We start from the raw sequence: 14361 nt of genomic DNA, 5'->3' as shown, positions 1-14361 counted from the left end.
AATTAGAACAAACTGGAAAAAGTGGAGGTTTCATACTCACTGTCTTCAAACTACACTATAAAGCAATAGTAATGATAGCAATACATCAGGGAAAAATCAGGATTTTTCCTTTTTTAATTGGGGATTAATTTTTATAATTGACAATAAACACAATAGTTGGTAAATGCATAACATTTCCCAGTTTTCCACATAACAATATAACCCTAGGTCCTCTGCCATCATATTCTAGTACCTAAACGCTCTTCCCCCACCCACCCCAGAGTATTTTACTTTAATGCAATACAGCAACTCCATTCCAAATTCAAAATCAGGAATTTTTTGTGATTTTTACATGCATGCCTAGTTATGAAGCTATACCTTGAAATTTTGTAATTTTATAACTCAATGTTAAATCAATAAAAATGGGAATATGTTTTTTAAAGGCCCTCAGTCAAATGGAATATAGTAGGATCCCAGAAATAAACTCACACTTATACGGTCATCTAATATATGAAAAAGGAGCCAAAACCACAGAATGGGGAAAAGACAGTTTCTCCAACAAATGGTTAAGGGAAACTGGACAACCACACGTAGAAAAATGAAACTAGCCCATCACTTAACACCATACTCTCAAATTAACTCAAAATAGATTAAAAGCTTGGATATTAGACCTGAACCTATTAACTATATAGAAGAAAATGTCAGTAAAATAAATCAGGACTTCAGCAATCCTGCAGAAGTGAAAGTAGTAAGGTTTTAGGAAAGACTAAATGGAGTAAAAGTTTGTCACTAAGTAGAAAAAAAATGCCATAAATGCTGTTCTGTATTGGAAGGGAATATAGTAAAAAATAGGTTTAAAAATCTCTCATAAATCTGGATTGTAAAGTTAGTCAACTACTGGCATAGGATTGCAATATTTCAAGCAGACCATTTATCCTGTGATATTAATCTAGACATGATTACCCTCATCATTATTGGCCTGGTCTCATAAGTTAGCACCAAATACTTTGAGCCAGTGTAGATACCTGGGAGTTGTCCTTGGAAATAATATTTAGATGGAATGTTACATACATGATTTTTTCTTCCCTACATTCTTATGAAAGCAATTCATTGATTTTTGAAAATGTTCTAGAAGGAGTATAAAACTATCTTTTAATCTTATACTCTTAAATATAAATCAAGATTCATTTTTGTTTGGTATGATTACACCATTATGCTAGAAACTCCATATTTCTATGAAGTGTGTAATATCTATTCCTTAGGTTATTTCATAATCCAGAAACTAACACTATACTTTTTCCTCCTTGCTCTGTCACTCACTCCCATGAACTGGCTTCCAAACAAAACCAATGATTCATTCTTTTGAAAGTTCTATTAATATCATTTCATTGTCATTGTTTTGCTTAAATTTCTTTCTTAGTGACTTACCAGTGGTTTACATGTTTATAAAATTTCAGAGGTAAAGTTACAGAATGTGCTCACCACCAAAGTTGTAAGCAGTATTCCATAACCACTTTAGATCTTAAGAAGCCTTAGAGACAATTTGGCTACTTCTTCACCCAAATTAATGAGTTTCAGTGATCTATATTCCACTTTAAAGAAAAATCATCTAATAGTTGTCTTTCAACTCCTTATTTACTTCAATAAACATAATCAATATCCACTTATTATTTTTTTATTAATACTAGGTTACAATATTGTATGATTTAAGAGTATAGTTCCACGCCACACCCAATACCAAAGTTCTGTGTCCTTACCATAGCATCTTCTAAAGATAAACACCATAGTTCTCACAAAGTCTTTCAAACAATTTGTTTGGGTTTTTTTATTCTTTTTAAATAATTTTATTTATTATTTATTGGATAGAGGCAGAGAGAATTTGAGAAGAGAGAGAGAAAGAGAGAGTGAGTGAACTGCCTACAACACTGCTTCACTGATTTTGAAGTATTGCCTTTGCAGGTGAGGACCAGGGGCTTGAACCTGGCTCCTTGTGCATTGTAACATGAGCACTTAACCAAGTGCATGACTATCTGGCCCCCTGCTGTTTATTCTTTCAAAAAACATGTATATCAGTTCTCTAGATTCCACATATAAATCTCTTTCATCTCTTGTTTTGCTAAGCATAATTACTACCAGTTCCATCCATATTGTCCCAAAGGACATACATTTCATAACTTCTTTATCCAGTTATATGTCAATAGGCATTTAGGATTATTCCAGTCTTTGGCTATTATGAATAGTGCAGCTAAGAACATAAAGATGCATATGTCCCTTTGAATTAGTGTTTGCATGTTCTTTGGACAAATTCCTAAAAGATGTGTTGCTAGATTATAAGTAACTCCATTTTTTAAAATTTTATATATATATATATAATGTTTATTTATTTATTTATTCCCTTTTGTTCCCCTTGATTTTTTTTATTGTTGTAGTTATTAATGATGTCGTTCAGTAGGACAGAGAGAAATGGAGAGAAAAGGGGAAGACAGAGAGGGGAGAGAAAGACAGACACCTGCAGACCTGCTTCACTGCCTGTGAAGGGACTCTCCTGCAGGTGGGAAGCCAGCGGCTCGAACCACGATCCTTACGCAGGTCCTTGCGTTCTGCACCATGTGCACTTAACCCGCTGCACTACCGCCCGACTCCCATAACTCCATTTTTATTTAAGGAGTTTCCATAGAGTCTTTCACAAAGGCTGCTCTAGTTTGCGTTACCCCTAACAGTGTAGCAGAGTCCCTTTTATTCCACAACCTCACCAACACCTGTCATTTCCTCCTTTGTTAGCCATCCCCACCAGTGTGAGATTGCATCTCACAGTAAAGTGGAGCATTTCTTTTCTTTCTTTTATTATTATTACTTTTTTGTGTAACCAGGGTTGTTACTGAGGCTCAGTGCTTGCATGATGAATCCACTGCTCCCAGTGACTATTTTTGTAATTTTTTTCCCATTTTCTACTTAACAGGACAGAGAGAAATTGAGAGAGGTGGGGAGATAGAGAGGGAGAGAGAATGATAGACACTTGTAGCTCCTCTTCCCAGTCAACTAGGAATAGCAAACATCACCTGAGAAAGCAACAAGACAACCGCCAAGTCATGGATGAGTGCAAACGTGTGGCTCAAGAACAGAGAGGAGCCTAAGGAGAGATTCCTGAGACTAAAAGCTGGTATCCACTCAGGAGCCACTGGTAACTGTATGGCAGTTTGCCAATTAAGGTGACACATCCAGTCTGTTTTACCAACAAAAAAGACTGCTGATGGGAGGAGAAGATCCCCTAAGTCTCACCAAATGCAACTGTGAGTCTCCACTGATACTGTCCCTTGGAGGCTGGAGCAGCAATGGGGAGGCCCTGTGCTGACATCAGAGGGCAGAGAACTGAAAGGGTAACTCAGAAGACACATACTCCGAGTGTTCTGGAAGCGGGGCTTTATAGTGGGAGCCTTTCCACACTGTTCTCCCAATGAATTCAGAGACACATTGAATAATTGCCTTAAAACCCACAGAGTACAAACAGGATTTTTTTTAGTAACTTACAGGCCCAAGAAGTACTGCTCGGCTTGGTTCTCGCTGTTTTCAGAGTGGCCGAATTGGGCCTGGGGCTTTGGACCCTTGGGGTGTGAGAGTTTCTTTGCATAACCACTGCACTATCTCTCTCACACCCTGTTTTACCTTTTGGTTTGAAGAGAATAATTAAGCTAAAAAAAATTAAAAACCTGCCTGAGGCTCCAAAGTCCCAGGTTCAATCCCCAGCACCACCACAAGCCAGAGTTGAACAAAGCTCTGGTAAAATAAAAATAATAATAGCATGGTGGTTATGCAAAGATACTTTCATGCCTGAGGCTCCAAAACCCCAGGTCCAATTTGCCAACCACCATAAGCCAGAACTGAGCAGTGCTCTGGTAAAATAATAATAATAATAAAGAAAGAAATAATTTTTAAATTTTTTTTTAAAAAGAGAGAAACCAGAGTATTGCCTAGCTCTAGCTTATGGTGGTATTGGGGGGGATTAAAAACCCACAAGCTTGGAGTAGGGCACCAAAGTAAAATCCCTGGGTTGAGGGTGGATGTTCAATATCACAGGGTGGGGAGGGTGGGGAGGGAGATGGGACACAGTCTTTTCGTGGTGGGAATGGTGTTTATGTACACTTCTATCAGTTTATAGTCATATAAATGACTATGTAATGAATATGAGAGGGGAAAAATTGATTGAATGTCTCAAACTTTTTAAAACACAGACTGAGTTTTATTAATACATAGGCTGAGTCTTTGATATGTTGACTCTCTTAAAAGCTTAGACCAGGTAGAACAGAAGCAACCAGTGGTACAGCTATATACAAACAATGTCAAAGGACATAAATTATGGTGATGTTGTGTATGATACAGCAAATATCCTAACAAAGGGATATTTGTTAACCCAATTGCCAAATAATGTGATTATAGCGATGACTATCTATTGTCTTCTTAAACCTTAAGACAGCAGAAAGCTCCTGCTTCCTCTATAGGGACTGTATTTGCCCCAGTCCTGGAACCTTAGGGTGGGGTGCACTTTCCTGCATGCTTCTCTCAATTCATACCAAATGATATTCCATCCATCGATCCCAACTAGTCAACACAAGGAGTACCACCTCAGCATGCTTCACTTCAGACTGTGTCCAGAGACGTCAGGCATCAAACCCTTTACCCTCATTACTTGAGTGAGACCTTTCCTTTCATAGTATTCTCTAATTCCATTCCCGGAGGTTCACTTCCTAACAAAGTCCCAAAACAAATATATAGACCAGGTCCTGTAAGATAGCTTATATGTCCACATGTATCCATAAATTAGGGCAAAATATATACCTGGAAGCAAAAATACATAATAGTCTGCAGTGAGCCAGTATAAAGTTCATAATGAAATAGTATCTAATTAGACTTAGATACCCTCCTCACCTACTTCCTAATATAGTTCTCTCACTCACTCCAAAGCTAACCTTAGCAAAGCAAGGACTGCAAAAGCTGAATAAAGGCAAACGACTGGCATGCTTTAATGATGACTCTCTAGTCACTATCAGGCCACCACATCAGCTGGGGCCCTAATCAGGGATTCCTGAGATTCCCAAACAGACATGATGGGCCTAGACCTCGAATAAATCCCTCTCTCCATTGTTACTGGTCATCTCTATCAGGAACAACACAATAGACCCCTTTGTGGGCCCCCATAGGACCTTGCCCTCAACTTGGAGCAACAATGGTAGAGAGTGTTCCATCCTCCAAAGGGAGGCTGGACTGTTGGTATGCTTCTAGTTCTGCTTCTGGGATCTAGTTCTGCTTCTGTTACATTGCTTGACATTGTGGTCTATTTACAAGGTCTTTTCTGTTACATTGGTTTGGTCTCACTCCCCCCGCCTCCGGGAGATTTGGTTTAGCCCTTGCTAGTTTCCCGCTTCTTCCTTCTCCCCGCCCCCAACCCTAGGTACTACCTGGGTTCCTGAGGAGAAAGATGCAAGACAGATTTGTGTGGTGATTAGATTAGATTAGTTTTTGAACCGTTTGGTCGTGAATAAAAAAATACAGCTTCTCCACTCAGCCTTGTGTCCCTGGTCTCTGTCTCCCCCACACGAAGCTAGCCTGGCATACTGGCGCCCCGGACTTTGACGACACTGGACAACATACTAAATGCTACCCTTGAGGATGATGAGTCCTGAAATTGGGGCAGCTTGGAATTTTCCTACTCATGACCACAGAATATGAGCTCAGATCTACAGGGATGCAGCGGTCACATAGGCTCCTAAGATGAATATGGGCCCCAGATCACATCAAATCGATGAGGTTTACAGTCAACAATATTTATACCCTTTTCCCATATTAAGTAACTACTGTCTTACCAGATCCAGCTTTCTGGTCCTTCTGCCAGGCATGACATCACCTCCCCAGATATTAATTAAGATCCAGCTGCATATCAGATTTCAGACTCAGGCAAAAAAAAAAAAAAAAAAAACACTAGTATAGCCATAGGCTGTTGTTAAAATTCATAGGCTCTTGCAGGGCGGGCGGGCTAGGTTCACGAGTGGGTAACAGAGACATGGAGACAACGGCTGGGCAGGGAAGCTGTATCTCTTTATTCAGGAACAACGATTCATAAACTAAGACAAACTAATCACCAAACAGAACTCTGCTGTCTCTTTGCAGCGGCGCAAGCACTCTCTCTTACTCTGGAACTCAGGAACCCTCTTTTACTCTCAAACTCTGTAACTCTGTCTCTCTGGAACTCTGGCGGGGTCCCTAGGGGCGGGGCCAAGCGGGCCGGGAAATTAACTGGACTGATCTAATTCTCTCGGTGGGGGAGAACTAGAACCCAATGTAAAGCATACAACAATAGGCCCTTTGGAATATCATTAAACTATGCCAATCTACAAAATGGAGGACCCCCCCAACTCTTCATCTGCACTATTCCAGACTTTAGGTTCATGATTGGTCAACAATTTGTTTGGTTTTGTGTTAACTGAATTGTTACGTGGAAAACTAGGAAAAGTTATGCATGTACAAACTATTGTATTTTACAGTCAACTGCAAACCATTAATTCTCCAATAAAGAAAATTTTAAAAATAAAATAAAAGATAGACAGCTGTAGACCTCCTTTACTGCTTGTGGGGAGTGAGGGCCTGAACCCACTCCTGCAGGTGGGGAGTGAGGGTCTGAACCCAGGTCCTTGTGCATATTTTCTCAGTTTTCTGCAAAACACTCTCACATTCAGCCTAGGTCCTCTTCCACCATCATGCACTAGGACCTGAAAGACCCCCACCCCAAATCCTTTACTTTGGTGCAACACGCCAAGGCCAGTCCCAGTTCTACTTTGTCTTTCCCCTTTCAGTTCTTATTTCTTAATTTATGTCTATGAGTGAGATCATCCCATATTTATCCTTCTCTCTCTGGCTTATGAAGCCCCATCTAAGATGAGGTGAAGAAGGTGAATTCATTATTCTTAATAGCTGAATAGTATTCCATTGTGTATATAAACCACAACTTTCTTAGCCACTCATCTGTTATTGACCATAGGTTGAAAGTTGTTATGGAGGCTGCACATCAAATAGAATGCACACATTACCAAGCACAAGGACCCAGGTTTAAATCCACTGCCAACATGCATGGGGAATGCTTCACAAGAGTTGAAGTAGGTGCGCAGATGTGTGTCTATTTATTTTCCTCTTTGTCTCCCCCTCTCTTCTCAATTTCTGTCATATATAACAAAAATAGAAAGGAAAAGAAATGCCTGCTTGGACCAGTGGGTTTGTAGTGCTAGTACCTAGCCCCAGTGGCAATAAAAATAAAAAATAGATTATTTTTTTAAATTTGCTATTGGCATTTCTTATCTTTCAGCACATTTATTTCTCTCTGTCTCTGTTTCTCTCTCTCTTTTAACAGAGCACTGCTCAGCTCTGGTTTGTGGTGGTCTGGGGGTATTGAACCTGGGAACTGGAAGCCTCATGCATGAGAGTCTGTTTGCATAACAATTATGCTATCTCCCTCACCCTCCCAGCATACTGAAATAGTGTTTCCATTTTTCCTGCCCTATTAAGTTTTGTACTAAGAAATCTGATGAGAGTCTGACATTTCTACCTTAATAAAGAATTGCCGGATTCGACTTCCGGAGGCGGAGCTACGAGCAGCAGATCGCTTTCTCTCCTCTCCTCTCCTCTCCTCTCCTCTCCTCTCCTCTCCTCTCCTCTCCTCTCCTCTCCTCTCCTCTCCCGAATCAACTAGGAATACCAAAGGAGACCACCCGGACCGAAACAAGACAGGACTAGAATGACCACAGGAACCCAGTAAATCACCTGTGAGTACAAACACGCGTGGCTGGTGACAGAGAGGAGAGAGGTGCCTAAGGAGAGATTAAGTGACTGCTAACAGTTCAACAGTTTATCAGTGGAGACACCACCTCCAGTCTGCTCCACAACAAGGGGACAGCTGAAGGGAGGAAAGGACTCCCCAGAGACTCACCAAGTGCAACTCTGAGTCTCCATTGCTACTACCCTCAGAATCTGGAGCAGCAACAGGGAGGGACAGCAGGGGACAGAGATCTAACCGGGAAACTCAGGAGAAGACCTATACCGCTGTGGCATAGCTGAGGGGCTGTGAAAGTCTCTTTGCATAACCACTGGATTATCTCTGCCACACCCTGCTTTATCTCTTGGTCAGGAGTCAGTGATTAAGCTAAGAAGTCTATTGATAGTTTAAAAGCCCTCAGGCTCCCATAGCCTACAGGGAAGAAAAAAAAAGAGGCTTTTACACCACTGAGCTCCAACTCAGGGATTGAAAAAACTGTTAACTTCCACCACGGTAAACCCTTTAATTAAATTACTTAGACACAAGTCAATCCAGGCAATAGTAATCAATAATTTGAAAAGTACTGATAAAGGGAACTCATAACATAATATATAAAATGGTTAAAACAACAAGAAAAAATATTGGAGACTCGAACCAAGACAAGAGTCCAGCTAAAAGTCCTCCAGAGGGTGAAGCACAAAACGAGTTCAACATCCAAACATTAGCTAAGGAAATAATAACAGGAGTGAGTTGGGGGGTCCTCCATTTTGTAAATAGCTAATAGGCATATTTTAGTTATATTTCAGAGGGCCTTCCTTTTCTTAAGAAGTTTTCTTTTCCACATCCTTTCACATTGGCCTTGTGTGTTATTAGGAAAGGAGAAAGGAATTTTGGATGAGTTGAATCTATTTTGTGTACTGGATGAAACATTGGGCACTTTCCATCAATGATTTCACTTCATCCTCACAATACCACTATGGTAGGGTCGTTATCACTTTACAAGTTATATCCTGATAGTTGAGGGTTGTTTTCCATTTTTATGTACATTTTCCTCTCAACCAATAAATCATCACAACAGTGGTCTAAAGTTATGTTTTTCTGAGGATTGCCTATAAACCAAAATATCATGAAACATCACTGTCCTCAATACATTTATCTTTGTATAATACCAAAGTCCATAAAGTGAGTTTAATTTGCCCTCAAAGCAACCCATGTCAAATTATGGGTCTGCTCCTTACTAGCTGAATGATTCTGTAGTGATCAGCTATGTTCACCTCCAAAATAGGAGAGGTGATACCGACTACTCCATGAATTTGTGAAGATAAAAGAACTTTCATAAAACAGTATGGAGATTCACTTAAATACATACATAGAAATATCTTATGATCTTGCATTTGCACTCAGAAGCATGTATATGGAGGACAAGAAACACTAATTTGAAAGGAGTTGTGCACAGCTATGTTTGTAGCAGCATTATTTACAATAGTAAAAATATGAATCCACTTAAATGCCCACTGACAGCTGTCTGAATAAAGAAGCTATGGGATATATCTTCTAGGACAAAATGTATGGAACTTGAGGTGATTATGCTAAGTGAAATAAGTAAAGAGGTGAAAGACAATTGCCATGTGGTTTCAGTCATTTGTGGAATGTAAATAATTAAAGTGAGAAAACTTGCAAAAATGCCAATAGCCAAACCAATTCTTGCGCTGTGAAAACTATGGTGGTTATCGGAGGGAATGAGATTGGAAAGTCTGAAGGAAAGGGATAGAAGTCTTTTCGGTGTAATGACACTGGAACATTGGTGGTGAGTGTGGTGAGACTTCTACACACACACACACACACACACACACACACACAGACATACTAGATGTGAAACTATACTCCTATACGAATATTAATTCAGTAAACTTTTAAATAAATAAATTTCATGAAAACACTTTGCCTAGTAGGACACTTCATAGAAGTATTGTTCATTCATTGTATGCCTGCATATTTCAAACATTTTTATTTTCATTTTTAGTTATGAGACCTTTCATTGAACCAGCAAGGCATTATAACATTATGTAAATGTCATGTGTGTATCACTGAAACTGGATATATATACCACATTAAATTCACCACTAAAAATCCAATTCTATCTTCCATGATATATTCATCCCCTTTGTCCTGATTTATCCAGTCCTTTCCCTTCTGATAACCATTAACTGACCATATAGTTTTAAAAGTTTTTTGTGTGTGCTTGATTTACTTCATCTGTTTTTTTAAATATGTATTTTGTTTATTTATTCCCTTTTGTTGCCCTTGTTGTTGTAGTTATTATTGCTGTCATCGTTGTTGGATAGGACAAAGAGAAATGGAGTGAGGAGGAGGACGACAGAGAGGGGGAAAGAAAGATAGACACCTGCAGACCTGCTTCACGGCCTGTGAAGCAACTCCCCTGCAGGTGGGGAGCTAGGGCTTGAACCGGTATCCTTTCGCCAGTCCTTGCGCTTTGCGCCACCTGTGCCTAGCCTGCTACGCTAGAGCCCGATTCCCTACTTCATCTGGTTTTGTCTTTTCTATGAACCATATATGAGTGAAAATATATGCTATTTTCTTTTCTAAGACTATCTTCACTAAGCATACATTTCTTTTTTCCCTCCAGGGTTATTGCTGGGCTCGGTGCCTGCACCATGAATCCACCGCTCTTGGAGGCCATTTTCTCCCCTTTTTGTTGCCCTTGTTGTTGTAGCCTCGCTGTGGTCACTATTACTGCCATTGTTAATGTTGTTCGTTGTTGGATAGGACAGAGAGAAATGGAGAGAGGAGGGGAAGACAGAGAGGGGGAGAGAAGGACACCTGCAGACCTGCTTCACCGCTGGTGAAGCGACTCCCCTGCAGGTGGGGACCCAGGGGCTCGAATCGGGATCCTCATGCCAGTCCCCGCGCTTTGCGCCACTTGCGCTTAACCCACTGCACCACCGCCGGACCCCCCTAAGCATACATTTTTTTGTTTGTTTTGTTTCTTTTACTAGAGTACTGCTCAGCTCTGGCATATGGTGGTGCGGGGGATTAAATCTGGGACTTTGGAGCCTCAGGCATGAGAATTTCTTTGCATAACTACTATGCTATCTACCCCCACCTGTATAATAGTTTTTTGGTCCATCCATGTACAAATTTCAGTGTTTCATGTATATATATGTATGCCTTTTTAGTCATTCATCATTTGACAGACACTTAGGTTATTTAATGAAAACATTACTTAAAATTAAGTCATCAGTCATCTTAAGCTCAGAAGAGCCCTAGAAATGCAATGAGCTATTTGAATATTTGACCATCAGGCAGTTAGGACTCCAGGTCTGAAAAGGCTGTTTATAACTTTAGAAATACAGGTGGATTTCCAAGCTTTGGGTCCATGATTGCTCAACAATTTGTTTGGCTTTGTATGTTAACTCTCTTTTCAGTCACCAGGTTCCAGGTGTCATCAGGATGCCGGCCAGACTTCCCTGGATTGAAGACACCACCAATGTGTCCTGGAGCTCAGCTTCCCCAGAGACCCATCCTACTAGGGAAAGAGAGAGGCAGACTGGGAGTATGGACCGACCAGTCAACGCCCATGTTCAGCGAGGAAGCAATTACAGAAGCCAGACCTTCTACCTTCTGCAACCCTCAATGACCCTGGGTCCATGCTCCCAGAGGGATAGAGAATGGGAAAGCTATCGGGGGAGGGGGTGGGATATGGAGATTGGGCGGTGGGAATTGTGTGGAGTTGTACCCCTCCTACCCTATGGTTTTGTTAATTAATCCTTTCTTAAATAAAAAAAAAAAAGAAAGAAATACAGGTGGACAAAGAGTGCAGAAATTCTCTTAACCGTTTACCCTTATCAATGTATAATTTATATCATCATAGGGACATCTATATCCTTTACATCATATAGCATTTGAAGCAGTTTCATCTACACTATTTCATTTAACATTCATATGAATTAAAAATCCCTGAAAATTGGTCTTTACCATTTAAAACCATTCCACTCAGATACTATGGTTCTTTTGCCATGCATGTGATCCAGGTTCAAGTCAAGTCTGGCCTTCACTGTATTAGAGGAAGCTTCAATGTTGTAGTCTCCTCTCTCTCTCTCTCTCTCTTAGTCTGGAGTGGTGAAGCCTCAGTAATAGCAAGAACAACAACAACAAACCTATTTTTCTGCGTGATTTGTTTCTATTTTTCCTTTCCCCTAAGTGACCCATGTGAGTTAGCAATGTCCTCATCTTCTTTTCAAGGTCAACTCCTTACAAAAGCCACCTTGATCTAGAACCAAACCTTAAATCCCTGGATCATTGTCAATCCCCTTCTTTTTCAATAAATCCACAAATTGTTCTGAAGGGGTAATGAGGACATTACTTCTTTGCATTATGTCAGTTATATTCCATTTTATTTTTTTAAGTTGAGCATGACAACTGTCTTACACAAGTAAGGTAGATACAGAAAACCACTTTAGCCCAATACTTTCATTCTCTATCCTTAGACAGAGTGCAAGAGAGAGGGAGAGACAGATGAAGAGGGAAAAAAAAAAAAAAAAAACGAGAATCCACAAGCAAGTTCTCAAATTGTACAAACTACCTGGCCTTGAATCAGTGTTCTCCTCTCATGGAAATTTTATTTAGAACTCCACATGAGTCGCTTCTTCAATGGGATGCTACAAATGTCTCTGCTGGTGCTCTGTGGCTTCTCCTGCCCTCCTAATGAAACCTGGCTGCGAAGGTGGTTAAAGCCTGATATGGGTATAAACTGTAATCAACAGAGCAGTTCAGCAGGCTTGCAAGATACCAAGCACCAAGGCTTGAGAAGAAACTCAAAGTTAGGTACCCAGCAGGGTGTCTAGGATTAGGGCAGGTCTTCCACTTGCTCCCCAAGTTTTCTCAAAACTGCTGGCTGCCCAGAGTGTTTCTGGTGCCAGGTACAACTGACACTCTTCCAGATTGAATATCTCCAAGGAGAGCACTGGATAGAGAGGAGAAATGAGTGATTAAAAAAGGAGGTAAAAGGAAGCTCCCATCAGCTTTCCAAAGACCTCTAATCAAATTCCCGCTCTAGAGCTTTATTAAAAGCATGCCAAGAAAATCAGTGGAGACAACAAATAAATAAATGAATTGAGCAAATGAATGAAATTGGACCATCACGTATCACTGTGCACAAAAGTTAACTCTAAGTGGTTAAAAGACATGGGCTTTAGACTATAAACTATCAAACACACTGAAGAAAATATAGGCAGAAAACTTCACAATCTATGCTTCAAAAAAGCTTCAAAGATTCAAATCTAACAGCAAAGAAAACAAAACCAAAAATAAATCAGTGAGATTACATCAAAGTGAAAAGCTTCTGCACAGCACACGATACCATTGCCCAACCAGAAAGACACCCTAAAGTGTGGGGGAATATATTTAGACAACATACTTCAGATAAAGGACTAATAACCAAAACAGATAGAGAGCTCAGTAAAATTAACATCCAAAAAAATAAAGCAAACTCATTTAAAAAATAATGATAAGGGAAGATAATGTGGAGAGAAACTTCACTGAGGAAGAGGTTATGAGGCCCAACAGACACATGAGAAAGTGCTCAAAGTCACTGATTATCACAAAAATGCAAATAAAAACAACACTGAGATACCACTTTACGCCTGTGAGAATGACATACATTAGAAAGGACAGAAACGGGGGTCTGGCGGTAGAGCAGTGGGTTAAGCGCAGATGGCGCAAAGTTCAAGGACCGACATAAGGACCCAGGTTTGAGCCCATGCAGGCTCCCCACCTGCATGTCTATTTTTCTCTCCCCTTCTGTCTTCCCCTCCTCTATTCATTTCTCTCTGTCCTATCCAACAACAATGATATCAATAACAACAATAACTACAACAATAAAACAACAAGGGCAGTGAAAGGGAAAATAAATATAAAAATTTTTTAAAAAGAAAGGACAGAAACAAGGGTCAGAGAGGATGGTGGGCACTTCTATACTGCTGGTGTAGTGTAAATTGGTCCAACTCTTGTAGGAAACAGTCTGGAGATTTCTTAGAACACTAGAAATAGACCTACTCTATAACCTAGTAATTTCTCTCTTAAGGACTTACCCAAAAGAAACAAAAACACCTATCCCAATAGTTCTATTTACACATATGTTCATAGCAGCACAATTGGTAATAGCCTGGAAAAACCCCAAATGTCCAAGGACAGATGAATGCCTAAAAAAAAAAATGTAATCGATATATGTGTTTATATGTGATGGAATACTACTCAGCTATTAAAAATGATGAAGTCTTGGCCCGACAGTGATACACCTGATTGAGTGCACGTACTACAATGAACAAGGATCCTGGTTCAAGTCCATGGTCCACCTTCAGGGGGAAACCTTCACAGTGAAGCAGTGCTACAGGTGTCTCTCTTTCCCTCTCTATTTCCCCTTCTCGTCTCAATTTCTGTCTTATCAAATAAATAAATATTTTAAATTATGAAGTCATCTCATTTGTGTCATCTTGGATGGACCTTGAAGACATCAAGTTAAGTGAGACAAGCCATAAAGAGAAGGACAAACAGCAAATGATCTC

Source organism: Erinaceus europaeus, chromosome X (genome assembly GCF_950295315.1).
Source record: "Erinaceus europaeus chromosome X, mEriEur2.1, whole genome shotgun sequence".
NCBI classification, from domain to species: Eukaryota; Metazoa; Chordata; class Mammalia; order Eulipotyphla; family Erinaceidae; genus Erinaceus; species Erinaceus europaeus.
This window is presented reverse-complemented; position numbering follows the sequence as displayed.